At 40.4% G+C, this 22,092-nt stretch overlaps 1 protein-coding gene across 1 annotated transcript in view; it reads right to left on the bottom strand.

Moving 5' to 3' along the window:
- TNFRSF19 (TNF receptor superfamily member 19) overlaps positions 1 to 9,766 on the bottom strand; it is a 75,527-nt gene extending 65,761 nt beyond the window's left edge. The window contains exon 1 of the mRNA XM_081815277.1: positions 9,583 to 9,766. The gene's annotated coding sequence lies outside the window, so the exon portion shown is untranslated. The remainder of the gene's footprint in view (positions 1 to 9,582) is intronic.
- Between the last annotated feature and the right edge of the window lie 12,326 nt (positions 9,767 to 22,092).

Raw genomic sequence — 22,092 nt, 5'->3', positions numbered from 1 at the left:
CACCTTTCCATAAAAGGTAAGCCAAACCTCCTTATCTTTACGAGAATGACCTAAAATGTAGAAACAAACACGGTTGCCTTTTTTTTTTTTTTTTCAGATCCACACAATGTCCTGAGAAGAGATTAATTTTAAAAAGAGAAAAAAAGAGAAAGAAAAAAAAGGTGTGTGTGGGGGGGAGACTCAGCTGGTGGCTCCATCTATTAGGTAGAGAAACAAGGGATCAGTTTCTCTTCAAAGTTGAATCTTCCAAAACTAACAGAGACCCAGAGCAGACAATGTGACTGCTTAGAAAGAAACCAGAGCAGAGAACCAGAACTGTGGGCCAAAGACCTTAAGAAAAACAATAGCAATTAACAACAAAGGAAGCAGGGCAGGCGGGGGTGAGCCTCAACACAGCCTGGAGACAGACAACCCAGAAGGTTATTCCAGGTGCCGGAGTAGCTCCAATCAGCAGCGCAAGGAAAAATCATTTTTATGTTTGTTGAATGAATGACCCATTTTGACTGAATTCAAAGGGTTTTTTTTTGTTGTTGTTGTTGTTTGTTTTACTTTTCCAGCTTCTTGGTCATAGCTTCTTTTTCCTCCTTGCCCATCTAAAAATGACCCAGCCATTACCCAACCACGCAGCTTCCTACTTGTGCAGACACAGGATTGGGATGAGTAGATAAAATCACATTTCCCGAAAGGTATGCTTGGGGTTATCTTTTTATCGACATGGTCTTAATTTTTTAAAATGTGCTGATTTTTAAAAGAAAAACATAAAATCTGTTGGATTAAGCTAATAGGGAAAAGAGGGTATAAATACCAAAGCATTTACACAAAATATGAGAAAAAGAGATTGATAGAGCCACTATCAAGTAACTAGGTCAGACGGACCACTACACTGGGATTCTGTACTAATTACTGCAGAAGGCACACAAATACTGTAGCATCTTCTTGTAGAGGCAATCACTACCATGCACATCAAGTTAGAAGTTGTGGCAATATGATTTTGACTTCAGAAGATACACCTGTTTTATGTACAAAAATAAATAATTCAGAGTACTATCAGTGGTTAGGTTCATATTGGGGCATCCTGGATAACTTTTTTCTCCTCTTTTTCCTAAAAGTTCTTTCTAATGTAAGTATTTCATTTATAATGAAAAAAAAAATACATGTGTAATGTTCTTGAAGCAAAAAGGTAAATTACGTAGTCCTCCTTGAAAAGTCTATAAATTATGGGGCACCTGGGTGGCTCAGATGGTTAAGCGTCTGCCTTTGGCTCAGGTCATGATCTCCAGGTCCTGGGATGGAACCCCATGGCGGGTTCCCAGCCCAGCAGGGAGTCTGCTTCTCCCTCTCCCTCTGCCTCTCCCCCTGCTTGTGCTCTCTCTTTCTCTCAAACGAATAAATAAAAATAAAGTCTATAAATTAAAAGAGGTGATGAGATAAAAACCACATAAACACTATTAAAGAAAAAAGAAAAATAAAGTACTATGATTTTTTGCATCAGAAGGAGATCTTTTTTTAGATGACAGGGCAGAAAAAAAACTAAATGGAACTATATCCTATGTGCTGACTTGTCTTATTCTCTCAACACACATGATAAATTGAATAGTTTGAGCGGGTTTCTCTTTGCAAATTATCCTTTAAATTCCTTAGCCTGGAACCTGTGCCCTTTATAACCTCACCTGCTAGCACCCCACCCCCACCCCAGTGTCATCCCTGGTCACTGCTCTCACGCCCATCCAGCTCTGCCATAGCCTGATGCCCATAATTCTCCTAAACACCCATGGTCTTGCCCTCTTGCACAGACTGTAACCTTGGTCTCGAGAGCATTTCTTGCTAAATCCCTCCGAGAACCTGCTCAACTTTCACTCTGCTGGGATGCTGTCCACGACCAAGCACACTAAAGAGGTTTGCTCCCTATGGCCCGATAGGCCTTTCTACATTCACGCGTGGCATCACTCATATGGCATAGCAATTATGCTTATTGGTATACCAGTTTTACTCACCAGACTGTATGTTCCTTTAAAATAGGGACCGCACCTTATTACTCTTTGTATTCCCAGTGTCTAGCATAGTACCTGGCTCATATAGGCACATAAATGTTTGCTGAATTAATTTAGTGAATAAAGAAGCACAAAACAATGAAGAATATATTGTGGAAAGCAAGTGAGATTTGGTTGCACATAACTGACTTAGTTCTTCTGTAGTGAATAAGAATAAACATTCTATCTCAGATATATCTTATTACCATGTCATTATATCTACAAGTCATTATATCTACATGGCATTAAGTGCTTTGGACTAGAAGACAGGATTGAATGATATGGAGATGTATTTTTAAAAATCCTAATTCACTTTTTCAAAATGTGAGTTTTGGGGCACCTGGGTGGCTCAGACGGTTGAGCGTCTGCCTTCGGCTCAGGTCATGATCCCAGGGTCCTGGGATCGAGCCCCACATCGGGCTCCCTGCTCAGCGGGAAGCCTGCTTCTCCCTCTCCTGCTCCCCCCTGCTTGTGTTCCTCTCTGGCTGTCTCCTTCTCTGTCAAAAATAAATAAAATCTTTAAAAAAAATAAATAAAAATGTGAGATTTTTACAGAAGATTTCTTATCCTGGGAGCTAGAGATCAAAAATGCACCATTGGAATATGTCACTTCTCTTTTCTGTGACTTCTCTCTTCGTCTAGCTTTTTTATACCAAGAGGCTGGGAAATAATTTAGCCTGGGTAGATTGTCCTGACAGCAGATGGGATGATCTAAAGTCCAAGTTCAAATACTTTTCTGCATGTAAACCCAATATGGGTAAAAAGAGCCTGGCTCTTCGGGGAAACTGTCAGGGGAAAATCTCAACTAGAATACCTAGGTTTTCAGCCCCATTTCTTAGCAATGTCACTTTGAAACTACACATCTGTCAAGATAACGATAGAACCTATCTCACAGGGCTGTTGTGAGGATTACCTGAGATAATGCACATCAAGTGCTTAGCCCGGTGCCTAGAACACTTAACAGATGACAGGGGCCAATGTGGTTACTGTGGCAGTTGCTATTGAGAATGCCACCTACTGGCGTGTGACCTTGGCCAAGTTACTTAACCGGAGCCTCAATTTCCTCATCTCTACATTGAGCATTGTGATAATACTGCCTCTGGAAATTGCTGTGAGGAATAAGTGAATTTAACAGCACTTATAAAGCACTGCTAAGAGGGTGAATTGACCCAAACTGTTTCTGGTACATAATCAGGGCTACATAAGTGTTGGCAATGATTATTATTGTAGTTAATGACATTGGCATTGAAAATCAAAATAATTCAATGTATGTGACGGTCCTTGAAGACTGTAACTTGTTAGACCAACAGGAGACATTACTCACACAGTCACAATCCAGTGGCCGGTAACGTTTTAGACCTCTGGACCTACAGCTGTGCAGAAAACATTCAAAGACGAAGAATCAATTCAAAGCCTGAACTAAGCATTTATATGTTGAGCACTGTGTGAAGGCTTTATAAAAAGTGTAATTTTTTTCCTTACTACCACACTCTAAAGTAGATATTCATTTCCATCCAATGCGAGAGAAAACTGGGGGTCAAAGGACACGTAATGGAAACGGTGAAAACCAAATCAAATCCATGCCTAGTAACTCCAAAATGGGGCGCTCAGGCATTCTGCAAGGTTGACTTAGGGTTGTATGATCCTAGGCTGCAGCATCCAATGGCCCATGTCACAGGAGGATGACGGGAACAAAAACGATCAACAAAAACAAAACTACATAACAAAATAATACGTTTAGTGATTTATCCATTTATTCAACACACTTTGATTAAGCAGTGATTAGGTGCTTGAAAGGAGGCAGTATCACGTGGGGCAGGGCACTACAAAGATGTACTTGGAGGGAGCTCACAGCTTAGCAGGGGTGGTGGCATCTCCTCAACACCTTTGAATATAGCCTGGCAAAGAGGTATTTAGAAACAAACAATTTAGCTGGTGGAGTGTTTTAAGTGTGACCTTGCATTTCCTGGAAGAAAAGGAAATAACCTTGTGAAACGCTTTGGCGTTCCTAAAAAGAAGGCAAATTTAATGAAATAACAAGCATGTAAGCAATAATATTTAAAATAAAAATAAGGCAATAAAAAGGTATTTACTGAAATTGCTTTTAACTTCTGAGCATTCAGGGTCTGGCCCAGATAGAAAAATGCTTTTATATGCTTCAGCATTCTGTTTATTTGGAGATGACTTATCAACCATGAGATATATGAATTATTGGGATTATGGGTTTTCACAGTTTGCCCAAAAAATCCAGACTAGATATCATCTACTAACAATCTAGCAACCGTTTTTGCAACATGCGTGCAGAGAAACTGGCTCTAGCTAAGCAGTAAGGAAAAGACTACTGATGCCTGATTCACTGTCTTCAGGGAGTTTGGAACTCCTGCCTCACTGACTGCCATTCCACAGTATCAGACAGAGAGGCAGTCTCGGGAACAACGGGCAAGCAACAAAGAAGACACGGGAGCCGGAAGCATCTAGCTGGCAAACATTCTGTTCAGCTGCACAGAAAGTGGCTGCTTATCAAATCAAGCTGCTCAGCTGGCTCATTTGAATGAATGGTAACTAATATGATGTGTCCCAATTGGCCAGTCTCTAAAGGGGATAAATCCAACAGGTGCTGAAAGGCACACCCCTTCTACTTCCTTGTCCAAATCATGAAACCCTGTGCTGGTGTGTCAATAGGCAAAGAGGCAGGGTCTCAGGCAGCCCTTCACAGGAGCCCTCTAGGGAGGAGCAGCTCTAGGCTCCATTTCTTTTTGGCTGGGCAGACCCCTGGATCCCAAACCACAGTGGTTGTTTCAACCTACAGTGGGCCCGACTGCTGCCCCCTCTTTTGCCTTGGGAACCTTCCTATATGTACTGTGACTATATCTACCATACCTGCCCCACAATCTGTCAGCGTTCTTCTGGGATCTTCCTGAATCTCGCATGGCACTTCTCCTTTGTGTTTCCACTGCACCCTGGGCTCATCTCTACCTCATAGCATAATTACCTAGTTACTTCACTCTCTTTGCAGGCCATGTGTAGCATCTGGCCAGAGGCATTATTTTCTTCAGTCACTGCAGCACTTAATTTTTTAAAATAAGTTTTCAATAGAAAAATAAAGAATTTTCCTGAAAAATTAGAAAATCTGGTCCCACATCAAGGCAACATGAGCTAGAGCTGATCATCAGTTGTCCCTTACACAGAAGAACAGGTACTTTCCAGTGCCCCAGTCTTCACCATTCCCTATTGTCACACTGAGCTCCTTCCCTTCACTCCAGCACCAACCAAACCAATTATGGTTTGAGGATTTAATGACAAGAACTGTGATTTTGCTCTAGAACTGTAGCTCACCCACAATATGTGCCCATTACACGTTGAATGAATGAAGAAATTCACTAACTAGGAATGACATTTTAGCTCTTAGGATTGTTATAAGGGCTAAAGCAATATATGTGGAAAATATGTGCAACTATAACTTGAGATTGAGATATAAATTAGAACACAATTCAGTTCAGGACCCCACTTCTTGAATACAGTGCTATAATATTAACAAAGATCATTAAAGAAGAATCTGGTATTTATTTTTCTAATTTTAACAATTCAGTAACCTTTTTTTTTTTTAAAGGGCTTGAACTCACAACCCTGAGACCAAGACCTGAGCTGCAATCAAGAGTTGGATGCTTAACTGACTGAGTCACCCAGGCACCCCCTAATTCAGTAACCTTTCTGAGAATGATCTTTATTTTTTATCTTACAAATGACCAAAATAGATGAATTTCAGAATAATTCAAATAATCTGGGTATTTTTTCTAGAACAAATGAATTTCTTTATTTTTTCATACTTTTAAAGTTATTTGATTTATTATCTAACATACAATGCATGTAATAGGTAACAGTTTTCATCTCATAAAACTGTATCACCATTATGTAATAAAGCTACACTCAACTCATACATTTTTCCAGTATGCAATAAACTGAAATATTTTTTAAAAAATCAACATTAAAGTAAACTGGCAGGCTTACAATTTATAAAATCAGCATTGAAATAAAGCCAATGCTATACATACAGTCTTTTACATTTTAATGGTGGAACATAATCATAAATGGCTTAGAAATAATGTCAGTCCCATACACTGAGAGAATAAAAAATCAGTTAGAAATTTAGGGTACTGCTATTTCCAAACAGGACAATAACCCCTGGCTTCTAGTCTTCCTCTATCTTAGCCTTCAATTTCATTATGTTCTGAAAATCATTCTTCCTACATCATAGAGTTGGCAGCCTTTTTGTAGCCTAGGAAGCTCTCAAAGGCATGCAGTAATAAGCACATACATATTGTTGTTGGCTGGGGAATGAGAAAGATTTCCCTTTTTCAAATCATGAAATATTTTCTACTAAAAAACTCAACAAGCTTTACAATGTTCTGTTGCCAAACACAATATCTTCAATTCCCCCAAAGTTCAAAAACATTAGGGGCCACTCACTGTCAACCTTTTATAATTTTTTTTTTTTTTTTTCCCTAAACAGAACTTAACCTAGGATAGGGCTTTGGGAGGCTAATTCTTTTTGTTTCTCTGAGTGGTAGACTCTATCATTCTTGCTTTCGGAAAATCACTGTCAGTATTCTCAAAATGTAGCATATTGTAACCCAGGCAATTCATAAATGCCCCCCCATTCATAAATGTTTCTCTATCTCAAAATACAAGTAGAACAACTGTAGCGTCAAGGACTGTGGGGACCTCCAATGCCGACACAGTGTATCTTACATAGTGCATAACCATTTCTAAAACACAGCTGTTTCAATTTTTATTTTAGAAGTCTGGATCAATTCCAAAACCTCTCTTTGAAACATCTGAAGTGCTCTTTTCCAGTGTAAGTGGTGTCCATTCTTTTAGATCTCCTCATATTAGACCTATCCAAGCCCACTGAAGAGTGGCTACATAATATTTAATCTTTAGATATACAAGTTCCTTCGTTTAATCTAATTGCTGAGGGGTCCTTGTTCTCTTTTTAAACTCCAAGTTTTAAAACTTCAGTGTAAAAGGTACATATTCTGTGATGTGTGGACTAAAAGATAGCCCAATACTGTTTAAACATCTTACTTTTAAATGTAAACATTTTAGCCGGATAAAATAGAATGAATGAACTCACTGCTTAACCCGTAAATCATGAAAAGAAATTGTGTTCATACTGCTTTATTGTTCTTTTTTCTTCAGCTAAAAAGTTACTTTAAAAAGGCTATGAACGTTTAGTAATCAGCTGCCATGAGACAAATGTACTTCACTGTTGAACTGTTCCTGGCTCTCATCACATAAGTAGCCATCTATTTATTTGGAGTGTACATTTATTCAAGGTGGGTATTCTCATTCAGCCTGTAGTCAACACAGATAGGGCATGTTAGCCTTTTCCCGAATTTTAAATGCTTGACTTTAAATACTGACTCATCAGATTTAAAAGGACTAGCTTTTTCTCCATATATTCAAGATGCCTGCAGTTCTTTCGTGTGTGTTCTGTTAATTTCTGAATGATGGAACTAGTCACAGGGGGTTGGGTTAATCTTCAGTTCAAAGATCTAAATAGGTGAAAAAGGAGAATCTAATTCTCCTCATGAGTGTTAGCAGACTTCCTCACTTATGTTTCGAAAGTCCCCAACATGCCCTAGAGTCATGTACTAGAGCTGTAACTGGTAAATTAAACTAACATATTAAGGACAGCATGTGACAAATACCTGTCTCCATTCATTTTCTATTCATATATGTGTGTAGGTAGGTATAAACTAAAGCTAATGATTATCTGAAGTAAAAAAATGCATTTTCTGTTCTTTTGAAAAGCCTCTTACAGCTACTTATATACTAGCAGTGTTCCTTATTCAAGTTTCTAGATAGGAAAGGTACTCTAACACTGCAATTTCAAGTGCGTAAGAAGTCTTTACATGTCCTTAATTTCAAATTCAAGATGCAGCCTGGGGCTCAGAGTCAAAAGACACTCTCATCAAAGGGACAGATAAGTTCCATCAACATCCCAGAAAATACTAACACTTACTATGGAAAAAATTCTCAAGTCAATAAAGTCATGTGGCCTCAGTAATAAAGAAGATGTTATAAGACATTTTCATAGATTAAAAAATAAAAAACTTACAGAGCTCATGATAATGTTCCATGTATTGATGTCAAGGTAATATTTTCGTAATGAAAATGCATTTTTATGTTTTGTATTATTTTCAGGATGACTTGATAAATATCACCCAAAGATAAATTCTTTTTAACTACCCACATCTCTGTGAATAATAATTAATGTCAAACACTTTCTTCCACAGTGGGACTCAATTCTCACCCCTTCTAAGTTACTGATCTTTAAATTAGAGAATAATCAGTGCTTGAAATATTTGTAAACTAGATGAAAGTAGCATTGGCAAAAATGCCTAAGGTAAAACTGCACAACAGAAAACATATCAAGTAAATCCTGAACTGATGCAGTATAATCCTCCCTTTTGAAGAGAAGTATCTGATCATGAAATAACAGCATATTAAAATCTTCTGTTTGCATAAGTCATGTTTAACAATAACTGTTTCCTGTTTATGTGAAGAAATTGTCTTCTAATAAAGGAAAACCGTCAATGGAGTAAAAATTACACCTTCATAAATATTTTGAGTTAAGCTGTTTCAATTCAAGAAATACTGAACAAGGCTTAAGGTTTGTTTGCAAATTGAGTCCTTTTATGAAAATGCAAAAGGTGACATGGGTTTCTTAAATGTATGTTTGATGAATCGTTGGCTATCATCAAAACATATCATCCTTGAATTTTAATCCTTCCAAATTTCATCTTCAGGAGTATATTAGTAAATTTCTATTCCATGAAATGGCATCAGAACCTAGGCAAGGGCTGTGAGCACTGACGTTTCTCTCTAATCTATTACATGCTCTACCCATCACTGTACTAATAGTGCTGATATTTGCGAAACGTTCTTTTTCCACGGAATGCTATGCTTATGGACTACTTGTAAGTGCTGTGAGTGTTCTCTTTGCACCTCCCCAGCTACAGTGGGTAGGCAGTCCAGGCCTGCGCACGGTTCCTCCCGAGCAGCGCGAGTCCACGCAGGGGCGCCGCGCGGTTGCGAGGTGCCCAGGACAGACCCTGCAGCCCCACCGTTCAAGGCCCGGGTTAAGCCTCACGCAGATTTATTTACATACTCACAAACGTTTGCCTCACAAGCAGGTTTTCTATTTACAAGATCCCTGCCTGGAAAGACTAAGTCCCGTCACTCCCACTGCCGACTGAGACCGGAGAGGCGTTCACCCTCCCGCGTCCCTCCCGCCGCGGCTTCCTAGGTTCCAGCATCTCCGATGCCTCTTGCCCTGGCAAGTCCTTCTGCCCTGGCTGTCACCCCTGCCCGAGGGTCGCCTTCGCCCGGCTCGGTCCGCTCGCCCTCCTCCTCTGCACAGGAGCAGCCCTCGCCAGCGACCCTCCCGTTCGGCAGCCGCCTCTTCCCGGGCTGCCCTTCCTCGGGGATCCACCCGGGGCGAGGGCTAGGGACCGCCGCGCCGCCCCCGGAGAGGCGGGACACCTACCTGCCGTCACCTGGGAGGCTCCGCCGCCCCCTCTCCCCGTCCTGCCCTGCAGGTCCAGGCCGGACTCGCAGCCAAAGGGGCGCGCGGAAAGGGCCGGGTGCAGCGTACCGGGAGGGCTGCTGGGTCGGGGGCTCCTCACTGCGCGCACGCCGAGCGCCTCCCCGCGCCCGGGCTCCGCGCTCTCCGGTAGCCCGGCAACGGCCGCCGCCTCCCGGGCCCCGCCCACCTAGGGCCCCGCCCACCCAGGGCCCCGCCCGCCCCTGGCCCCGCCCCGGCGCTGAGCCGCCACGGCTCAGCTGAGCCCGGCTCCTCCTGCAGAGGTCGCAGGCGCGGGTGGCGCGCCTCCTGCGGCTGCGGGTGCTGGTGAATGCGTCCAGCAGGCCGACCTGGGCCCTAGAGTCGGGGTTACGGGGGGAGGGGGAGAAACGGGGGCACCAAGGCCAGCAAGCGCTTGGCCATGTCACGGGAAGTGCCTTCAGCGAAGGGAGAGAGCCTTCGTTTCTATCCTGGACGTATTTTCCCCAGGACTTTTGTGCCTTTCCTTTGCCTGGTCACATTCTACCCAGCGCCTGCTTGTGCGTAGGAGGAAAGGCCCCCAGAAAACGGTGCGGCACGTTTACCCTGGTTGATCAAAATCATGACGACCTAGCTCATCAATAACCATCTCATTCGTTCACTGATGCACTTTTTTCCAGCAGATACTCACCCAAGGCACCACCACCCCCAGGACAGAAACCTCTAGTGGTCAGGTAAGGTGAATCCTTGTATGCGCCTGTGTCCACCTCCTCCATGCCAGCATTGGCCCAGTCCAACCCATGGGGTTGCTCAGTGAACTCAAAGCCGCTGGCCATGTGGGGGAGCACAGAGTCCAGGCTCCATACCTCTACGATTGCTTTGTGTAAGGTGTTGAAACTTACGAATTTAGTTTGTGCATTTATGAACCGGAGCTACCGGTGCCCAGCTTGCAGATTTGTTGGAAGGAGTAAAAGAATCATGTATGTAAAAAAATACTTTTTCAGCAGTAGAATGCTGTAGAAATGTAAGCAGTTTTTGTTTCATCTGTGTAGTGAGTAAATAAAAAGCGAAAGTTCCTTCAAACGTAGATACTGTGCGTAACTCTGGTACAAAGAGGCATCCGTTCTTCGTGTGTTGGTTTTGTTTTCCTGACACAACTGCACCGCTCTTTGGATGGAACGATAGCCTATGTTTGCTTACTATACCTCAAAGCCCATAGCAGTCCCTCAATAAATATTTGTTGACTGAATAAACTGAATTAAGAAGTTGTTCTAGTTAATTTCTGGCAGCCGCTCTTGTGATCTTGAGAACACCATAGTGCTAGACCAGGTTCTTGTGAAACATACGTTAAAAGTATGATCATTTCCAGTGTCATACCTCAAGGATATCTACTTCAAATCTAACCCCACCAGAACATAAACCCCAGTAACAATTTCTTTGTAAACGATTTACAAATAATATGCACTATCTTATTTGAACCTCGAGGCAAGTCTCCCACCCTTAGTTGAGAGGTGGTTTAACACCATCCCATGGTGAGTTCAGTTTGCTCTCTGATGAAAAGGGAAAGGGAGAGATGAGGTGGGTAGGTGGGGCTTTCCATCGGCTTTATCAAACCATTCCCTCCAGCAAATACCACTCTCTTTGAGAGGAGTTCTGACAAGTTCAGCTTTCTCCATCCTGCTAAATGTCCCCAGTACTTAGGCAGTCCTAGCCTAGCATCAGGGGCTGCTGCCCAGCTAGCCTGTTCCTTCATTAAGGCACACGCAGATGAGTCTGCCGTATTTATCAGGAAAGAGGAGTTTCCCTAGCCTATCCGTACTGTTACCTAGTATACTACATGTCCTGCACTAACATGCTTGCCATTTTACTGAAGTCATCTGTTTGAACTCCTTTCCTCACCTAGACTTCAATCACTGAAGGCACATCTTATTTTCTTACTGTCTCAGGGTCTAGGACATAGAGCACTCAGTGTCTTTGTTAAGCTGAATTATTGCTTCTTCCTTTGTAAGGTCCCACTACACTCACTCTTCCTTCCTCTTTTTCTCTTGGTCCCACTACCTCCTAGGTACAGCACCCCCTCCTTTCACCTGAATCTTGCCGCAGCCGGTCAATCTTTCTCCTTGCTGGTCCGGCCAGCATTCCTGCTTCCTCTGGCCTTTCATCACTGGCACTGTCCAATTAAAAGATTTACAAGAGGCTCCTCGTTGTAAAGAATGGCTTTTATACTCTTTAAATTAGCATTCAAAGACTGCCATGGTGGAGCTCCACCCACATTTTCAGCCTTATCTTTCTCTCCTCTAGACCACACACTTTATATTCTGGCCAAACTGGTCTGCATGCCTGGCCTCAAATGTGCCCTGAACTTCCCCTTTCCTTTGCTTTCTGAACTTACTCTTCATACTCACCTATTTCCCTTACTGTGCTGACTCCTTCCTTACTTACCTTACTCCTATTTCAGAACCAGCTCAAAAGTCACAACTCTTATGAGTCTATCCAAGATTTGTGGACTTCTTACTACCATGATAGCACTTGCCACATCTCCCTCGTGTCCTAAGTGTCTGTGACTTAGCTTTCTTCCTTAAGGAGTTAAAAATGCTTTCAGAGGAGCGGTATATTTTGTTCAAACTTGCATCTCTGATAATATCAAACATCCAAGCAAATGTTCAATAAATGTTTTCTCAGTGGAATTTAATCTGCCAGCTCAGGAACTACTTCTTTGATTTCAGCCAAGGGCTCTTTTATTCCCTGGCCTCCTTTTGTACTTAGACACAGTAAGACATTATTTAGTCCATTAGTTCTTGCATCATTTCATGTGTATTTGATTGATCTGCCTGGTTAGCCTATTGGTTGACTACAGAGAGAGACATTATTTTTAACATACATGGGGCTGGGCATCAGATTATCTGGTCTCAGATGCCAATCTGCCATTTAATAGTTGCATACCCTTGGAAAAGGAACTTAACTTCCTTCAACTTCCATTTTTTCATCTGTAAAATGTGTTGTTTCTTTGGTGGTTATTAAATAAAATGAGGTAGTTAAAGCACTTAGCACCAAGCCTGGCATATAGTTAATGCTCACTAAATGTCAGCTATTATTAGTGGCAGGACAGCTTCTATAGGGCATCCAATACCTAGCATCAGTAAGTAGATGATCACTGAAATGACATTTGACAGTGGGGACAAAGAGCATTGAACCTCTGTACTCTGGCTATTGTACACATCTTATTCTCTAAAGAAGAGGCCGGTTAAGTTAAAGAAATACTCCCCACTTTACCACACTCATTCAGGTACTCTCTTCCAGTATCTGAACGAGAACCCAGACCCACAACTGAGTGTCAGTGGAAGTACAAAAAGAATTATGTGATTCCCAGGCCCACTCAGAATGAGGCCGATGCTTAGAATTAGGGCTGCAAACATTTTTCTCCCTTTAAAACACTGAATATCATGAACGAGTTGAAGTTTTTACAGGAAAAGCCAAATTGTCATGAGGAACTTCGTAGAGCTGTTGTTTTTAAGATTATATTAAGGGTTGGTTTCCAGAAGCTAGTTTTAGCACTAACTGGGCTGAGGCAAAGTGTATTTGTTTAGGATGTTCAACCACCCCACCCCCAAATTGAATAATTATGTAACTGACTTCTTTTAAAAATAGTTTCAGTGATAAGTCAGCTCACTAGAAGCAAAGTTCAAGGAAAATTGTTTGACTTTCTAATAATTTCTAGTGTAAATCGCTATTCCTTGGGAAAATGTAACAGAATGCAAGCTACGCAAGAATATTGAATTCTGTCTGTCAGTTCACAGTACCTGGCGCATAGTAGGTAATCGTTACAATTTGTTGAATTAATTAATAAATGGGAATGCAGACCTCAAAGATTAATCAGGTTTGTCAAACATAGTTTAAAAAATAAGGGAAAAAATAATCAAGATGCATATCCCGATACCCATTGCTGCCAATTCTGGACTATCAGTGTAGGGTTGGGGTCAGACATTGAATGACTTGCTCAAGGTCACACACTAAGTTAATAATAAAGCTGGAATCAAAACCCAGGCTCCCTGAATCTTAATATAAGCTCCACCATACCACTAGTGCATGAACCAATATACATGAAAAGGCCAAAGGGATTATTTATTTAGTTTATGTAATGTCAAACTTATGACATTTATAGAGCAAAGCTATTATAAGTTATAGCACTTGCACTGATCTTCGTGAATTTATGAGACCCCCATTGGCTAGACTTTTCATGTTTCTAAAGAGAGAAGAAATGGACCCTTGACTCTCCTCCTCTCTTTCCAATAAATACTGCAGACTCGTTTGCGTGTGCCTTAATGAAGGAACAGGCTAGCTGGGCAGCAGCCCCTGAAGCTAGGCTAGGACTGCCCAAGTACTGGGGACATTTAGCAGGATGGAGAAAGCTGAACTTGTCAGAACTCCTCTCACAGAGAGTGGTTTATGTTGGAAGGAATGGTTTGATAAAGCCAATGGAAAGCCCTACCTACCCATCTCACCTCTCCCTCCTTCTTTGCATCAGAGAGCAAATTGAACTGACCATGAATGGTGTTAAACCACCTCCCAATCTAAGGATGGGAGACTTGGTAACTTCTGAGTGGTCATTCCAGCAAGTGGGTAGGTTTGAGGAACAACTCCAGAGCCAAAGCTGAATGGCTTGTGACGGTAGAGGGGAAATTAAGCACAGCCACCAAGGAGCCTCCTTCTGCCCTCCTTTTCATTGCCCATTTTTGTAGATTGGGCTGACAAAATTATAAAGAATCATTCTTTCAAGGGGCACCAAATTATTAATTTTTCCTGGCTCTGCCATCACAGAGAGTCTGACCAAGCCAATGGCCAATACTTGAGTTCTGTCTAGTTGTGAAGCAGAAGAAGAATAGTTTATGTCTTGAGGTCCTTTATAGCTATAGATTCTAGGCTAACTGATGGAAAACTCTATCAGAAATTTCTAATAGCTCTCATAAAATATATCAAAAGAAAGAAAAAATACAGAACCTTCTTTTTGACCAAAATTTTCATTTTAATGTTTGCTAATAGTCGAGTTGGGCTCTATAAAATTCTTGTAATGGAAAGAATTAACTATCCAGCCCTAGAACAAAAGAACCCAAGATTTGAAATCAGATGTAGTCTAGTGCTGCCACTTAATTAGCCTTGTGATCTTGCATTTAACCTCTGTGATCTGTTATTTAACCTCTCTGAGACTCACTTTCCTCATCTGTATAACGGGGATGACAAACAGTGGTTGTAAATTTAAATGAGATCATGTTTTAATAATGGGAGTGCCTGACCCACAAGTACTCAATAAGCATTAGTGAATTAATTAATAATTAGTGAGTTAATAAATATTAGTGAACATTACTCAATAGTAATCTGTAACGCTTCAGATGAAACCTTTTATGAGGATGATAAGACATGAGGGACAGCTATTTGGCTTCAAGAGCAGTGTCTCTGTTCAAAATTTATAGTCCATAAATAAATTAAATTTATTCACAAGAAATTCTGCCCCCCCCCCACCCCGGGAAAAAAGAAACAAAAAGAGTTAATGGAAATATATTCAAGGATTCTTAACACCATCAAATGTAGTATGGAACACATATCATGTAAGAACCATATTAAATTTGTGAAGTGAAATCTCACAAAAATCCCACTGGGAATCTCCCTCGATGAGTAACAACTTTTCATTAACTATTAAACTTTTCGGGGACCCCACTGACATCTTCTAAGAAAATATGTATTCCTTGAAAACACACAAAGATGTGCCTATATAATGCCAAACTTGTATATACACGTATACCCAGGCAGACACACAGAAATGTATGTAATTCCATGTTGCATTGATACATTAATTTTTGGTAAAAAAACATTTTAAATGTTCTGGTACAGTATGTGTAACAGTAACTATGTTCAGACTGCTTAGAAATACAGAAGCAAAAGTAACAGTAGGAAGATAACCAGAATAATCCAGTTAACTGACATACCTATCATGGAAACAAAAAATACATATATCCTCCAATAGGAAGTGGCCATCTTTATCTTTTGAACTGACATTGTTCTCTGTTCAGCTACACAGGGCGTTTGTTTCTTTGTGCAGTTGTTAGAAAATAGACTATGCGTAGTGAACTAGAAAGAACTTTGGATGAGGACTTGAAAAACCAGCCATGTGACCTTGGTTAGGGTAGTCAAGTTAACTTTTCTCTAATCTCAGTTTTCTCATCTGTAAAATGGCTCTAAAAATTCCACCCAGCTTCTTTCATAATGATAGAGTCAACTCCCTCATTGCACACATGAGAAAAGTGAGTAGTGAAGCGACTCTCTTAAGGTCACATAGCGACTCCGTGACAGAATCAGGACTAGAAATAAAAGCCTTTTGAAGACTTGGACCTTCTACAGTAACAAAGCTGCCATTGAAGCAATGGATAGGAGAGTGCTTTGAAAAGTGTGACATAAGGGTTTCCTTCATAGAAGTATCATGGAGTATAGCTACTTAAGTCACAATCAAGATCATCATGTGGCAGTTAATTAAGAAATGCCTTTTGAGACTGTACCTGTACATTCGGTAACAGCCATCTTTCTTTTAAAATCAAATACAATCTTTTCATTTCTCAACCAAGACACAAGAAGTAAACAATTAACTGAATTAATTCAGACACTGAAGTGGATTTTCAAGGACTTGACTTGCCCAAGCTAGTTTTCTACAAAGCCTAAATTAATCAGATAATTGCTAATTCTCCCTTTTGTTTTGTGCTGAAGAGAGTCTGTAGCTGTTAAAATGAACCTAGTAGCAGAATAAACAATCATTTACAATTTTTATAAGTCCCAAATCTAAACTAAATGATCCAGTTCCTAAGCATGTTATTTCTTCAAGCATTTTCTCCACTCATTACTTTAAAAGCTTAATTTTCTTTATTGGAATGTGAACATTAATACTGCTTTTGTGATTTAAAGAGGATTTTTTTTTTAAGCAAACAAATGAAAGAATCAACCTAAACTGATACTCCAGGGTATTTTAAACGTGCTTTGTTACATTGTCAGTAGAACAAAAAATTAAATGCCTCTCCTGGCATGACTAAAAACAACAGTTAAATCTTTTAGATTAAATTCTTAGGGACACATTTCTAAAATAAAGTCAGCTTAGAACGGTTTTAAATAATCTCCACTTAACAGCTATCAAAGTTTTAAAATTAAGCAAACAGTGCTAATTACCCTCCTTCTAATATCTGGAAGAAAGTTTAGAAAGTAATTAAATTAATTGGCTCTGAAAAATTAATTACATTCGAAATGAGCCTCATTAGACCTTTCCTGTTTCATCAGAATTCCAGACTAAAGGATAACTAGTCTTATCACTTATAATTTCTTTGTGGTTCAGTTAGCATAAAATAGACCATTGTGATGGTAATTATCCTACCCAAATAAACTTAAGACTAGAACATTACAGTGAACTAATGTGAACACGGAGCTCTTACTTTTGCACTGTATTAAATTCTTGCATCTCATGGTAAAGATTTCTGTGAGAGAGAGGGAGAGAGAGAGAGAGAGAGTGTGTGTGTGTGTGATCATTGAATTGACCAAAAAAACCCAACAGTGAACTTTCAAATTCCCCACCTTGATATATATTTTGGTTTTGCCAAGTTGAATATAAACTAAAGTGAAAATGTGATAAAAACTGTATGTAGCATAGTAACTATTGATTACGCAGATAGTTTTCATAAACAGTTGGCAAATTTTAACTTACATCAGCTGTCACTATAAATTTAATGTTAATTTAGAAATACTAACGTCAGGAATGTTTCTGTAAATAAGGCTTGTGCCATTTCCAAAGGTTACAGAAAATCACTAGAGAATTTTTGTAACCAAACTTGGCACAACTTTACCCTCCCTATTTTAAAATTCTTCAGTGTTACACATAAAAGGTTTTAATCATACTTGAATGCTTTTTCAGTGATTCCCTTGAGGATGTAAACTGCATAAGGAAATGTATTTGATAGGTTTACATCTTAGAGGTGAAAGAATAAATAAACTAAAGGAACAGTATTCCAGTGATGCACTATACTCTTTTATATAAGAAAACAAGGAAAGCATTGGCAACCAGTAAAGTTCCACTGCCTGTTTACTAAATAAAGTAACCTGTAAATACTTAGAGCAATTATAGCTTACAGATCTCAGGCTCTGAAGGCGGGTTGTGTGCTAAAGTTAGCACTCCGCTTTCTCCTGTTTGAACAACTCATTTCCAAGTAAAATTTGCATGACAGATTGCAAACCCTTTTGTATGAACTATTCAAATGGCATTGAAAATCATATTTCCTCTGACACATTCATGTAACATAATGTAGCTGTCGAGTAGAGAAATGCCTGCTTTTAATTGATTAAAGCCATCTTTTTCTTAGAACACGCAGGAAAAGTGAAGTGAAAGCTACACAAAACATAAAACGCTGTACCTGCAATGTGCTGAACTCTTTCCAGTACTCACCCTTTTTGGCAACTTAGTTTCTCCTTGGCAGCGCTTCTATGCCAAATGCTTCTACCTTCCCAAAAATGTATGTCAGCACAAGCCCAGACGAAACTTCAAATCCAGGAAAATAAAATTAACCATGCAGATCAAAGGCAGAGGAGCAGGGAGATGAAATGCCCGTAATCTGATCGGTGATCAGTTGCAGAACATCAAAGGCAGAGCTAAGTTTACATATATGCATGGATATCAAGAAAGTTCCCTTTCAGCAGGTAGTCACCCTCCTGCCTCCTAGTCCACAAATTCTTTTGTTTAACACGGATCGCGTTGTTTTCCTCTTTTTTTTTTTTTTCTTTCTCTTCCCCTTTGCAACCAGGCAATACCGGTGGCTCTCCCAAGCTTGGGCTGAGTGGCTGGATCTGTAGCGTTTTCTGTTCCCAAGCTGTGTTGTGGATTGTGTGTTGGAAGCTTTGCCTGGTGCCCGCGGGTTCTGCTTTATCCCTTTCATCTCGCTGAACTGCAGATCCCATGACATCATTCAGCGCCGTGGGACTGGTAGGAGAGCTATAATTCAGCCTGTGGGGGAGTACAGCTCCAGAGAAGTCGGCCTGATTTCTAATCATGTTAGGCTATTGTGCCTCATGCAGTACAGTTTCTGTTATCTGTTTCCCAGTTGGAAAGGACAGGGATTGCTCGAGTATGATAAGATCCCTGATCCATCTGGGTTCCACATGACAGCATTTAATTGCCTCTTCGTTGATAAGAATCACCATTTTCCACAAAGACTGGGCGTCAAATATTCAGAGTAGTTAAATATCGCTTTAAGACTATTCCAGAAAACACCCAGGGGCTCTGACACACGGAGAGGGTAATATTTGGAAAATGTGTCTTTGTTTTAAATGTGACACATCTTTACGGATTTTAAGTAAGCTGTCTTTTCCTTGAAACTTAAATTATTAGAAGTTGACTGTCAGTTAAACAGCGGTGTTTCAATTAAGGGAATTGTTCAGCGGATAACCAACAATTAATCAGTGGCTGATATCTGCCACCCTTTCACTTAAGCCTTTGGGCAGACACTTACTTTTATTCTTGGTGTTCGTCACGGATTCTGAAAATTAGATTTTAAAACAATGTGTAGTTCTTAGATAGGTATAATTCAGTAACACCTGTTGTGCATTTTTAAATTCGCAGAAGAAAAGAATTAGGTCGAGGAAGGCACTGTGCTAGCCCCAGAGCTATGTGTGCCTTTAGCACTATTTCTCCTAAATCCATAGTTTGCACTCTTAACTCATAAAACATCATCACATTAGTCTAATTCTCCATAATTTAAAAGTCAAGCCTGTTGCACAGTATTTAGAATTTTCTTACTTGGTCCTTCGCATCGGCAGATACAATACAATAAGATTATTTTATTTTTAGTACTTACCAAAATAGAAGATAATCAGAAATTTCACCTTCATTACAATCCCGGATTTAGTGCATTTCTGAATCCCAGGCCACTCTTTCATGGAATGAAGGGAAATTTTCTATTTTCTTTTGGAAATTTGCCAACTTTTGGAAGGGCAGTTAAAAACATATTTGCAAAACTGAGAAGACAGTAGAATTTCATCTTTCTTTATATAACTTCCCTCCCTAATTAGTTTTGTCTAATTTTTCCCGGAAGTGTTTATAATGTGCTCTCTGAATCTTGAACAAATTTTAATAGCAAAATACTGGTTTGAATAGTTAATGAGCTCAGTATATATAACATGTAAATAGTCACATTTATTTCTCAACATCTCTTATAATTTTTCTACCTCATCCATCATTTCTCAAAGAGGCACAGAGCTCAGATAGTGTTTGAAGTGCAGGTGTGATTCTTTATGACTTCTGGAAAGTAGAACAGGAAAAATCCTGTGATACCTGGACTCCACATAACGTTTCCAGAGCTCCTTTGAATACAATGAAAATATTTAAATGTACAAAACATTTCTAAGGAGGCATGTGCCCATTTCTTCCTGGAGGCCGTCCAGCCCTGCGGCCACCATGAGATCCATATTCCATCACACTCACTCAGGAATAGGGTCTCCGAAATGCTGACGGATGAAGGCACAACAACTCAGTGCTTGGTAAGGTTCTTTGCACCAGACCAAGTAATCCTAGTGTCTTGATAGAGTTCAACACCAACAGAAATAGGTGAGGGACTGAATGAGGATTCTTGCAGCTTCACTGGAAGCTTACAGGAGGCGTTTGAAAGCAGGGACTCACATGAAAACCAGTCAAGTGATCTTTGATTTATACAAATCTCACAAAGAAGATGTGTTGTTCAAAATTTGTCTAGAAATGCAATATCATCTCCAATGGAAGAGTTTATTCACCAAGTCACTGAAAATTACTATGAATTGAGCCTCTTGTGGCCAAAACCCTCCCCCTCACCCCACGTGTGAGATGAAAAGGGAATGAGCTTAGGGCCCCATCTGTCCCCAGAAGCAGAGTGTGGTTAAGGCCCTTCTAGAATGAGGAGTGACCTCTTGACCCAGGGCTCATTAGTGCTGTGCTTCAGCCCACGGAGCTGCCTTCATTGTGGAGATGTGACCTGGACCATTGTTATTGCTGAAGGGCACCATGAAGGGGAGCTACTGCAAAGCTTTTCTCTTTCCCTCTGAGAGACTTAGATTAGTGAAATGAAGTCTAATGCCATGGTGATGAGAAATATGTCACTACACTCTACTTAATTATCTGTTTCAATAACACCAGGTTACAACATCTTATCGATGACTCCTTGTGCCACATCACTTACAAATGGCTAATTTTACTCTCTTTGCCAAATTGCGTTTCAGCCACCGGGCTGTGTAATGGCGCTGGGACAGCAGTCTGATCCCCAGTGAGGAGCTTGATGCCACATTTCATTGCACTTAAAACTCAGGAGGTTTCCATTTGTCATATCAAAGATTGGCGGGGCTTTCTGAGATTCTTGAGGGGGCGCCACTGAGTGCTATCCTCTTTCCAACAGCTGAAACACGCTTCCTTTTTTTCTCTACCTTGACGGGCGAATCGCATCCATCCCTACAGTTGTGAGATACGGGTTCAGGTAACACAAATTTTTTCCCATTAAGTTTCAAAGTTCTTGGAGTTACCTGGAACTCTTTTCTAATGCCCTCTTTTCTCAACTTTTTGTTTAGATACATCCTGGTTTATTCTGGTTAACATAGCTGTATGTACCTAAACGGGGAGGAGTAACTTTAGAACTTGTTCCATTTACATAGTTTGCGTGCCTGTGTGAAGTAGTTCAGTGCTATGGGAAGAGCATGGGCACTGGAGTCAGAAGGGCCTGGGTTTAATCTCTTTTTTTTCTGTAACTTAATAACAGCTTGAACAATTTGGGCAAGATACAAAGCTTCATTTTCCTGTACTGCAAGAAGATGACAGTATCTATATTCTCAGTGTTGTTGAGACAAGCTTATGTAAAGCAGGTCAAGCAATCCCACTGGAGTATGTATCTAGAGGAAATGAAATCAGAGAGTGAACAGCTCCCTGCTCCCATGTTCACTGCAGCATTCTTCACTATAGCCAAGGTAAGGAAATAAGCTAAATGTCTATCCACAGATAAGTGGATAAAGAAAATGTGGTATGTATATAGTATGGAGTATATATATATATCCACAAAATGGAGTATTATTCAGCCTTAAAAAAAGAAGGAAACACTAACATTTTTGACAGTGTGGATGAACCTGGAGGATATACTATAAGTGAAGTAAGCCATACACAGAAAGACAAATATTGCATGATCTCATTTATACGTGAAATCTTAAAACAAAACGAAGACAAAAACAAAAAGCCCCACTGAACTCATGGTAACAGAGAGTAGAATGGTGGTTACCAGAGGCTGGGGTGTGGGGGGAAAAGGGGAAATTGAAACAAAGAATAGTGGTTACCAGGGGCTTGGGGGAGGGAGTCATTAGAAGTTATTGTTTAAGGGGGCAAATATTCAGTACTGCAAGCTGAAAAGAGATCTGGAGATGGATGGTGCGGCTGCTTGCCCAAAAATATAAATGTATCTAGTACCG

Source organism: Leptonychotes weddellii, chromosome 3, assembly GCF_054177405.1.
Source record: "Leptonychotes weddellii isolate Sample4059 chromosome 3, ASM5417740v2, whole genome shotgun sequence".
NCBI classification, from domain to species: Eukaryota; Metazoa; Chordata; class Mammalia; order Carnivora; family Phocidae; genus Leptonychotes; species Leptonychotes weddellii.
This window is presented reverse-complemented; position numbering and strand designations above follow the sequence as displayed.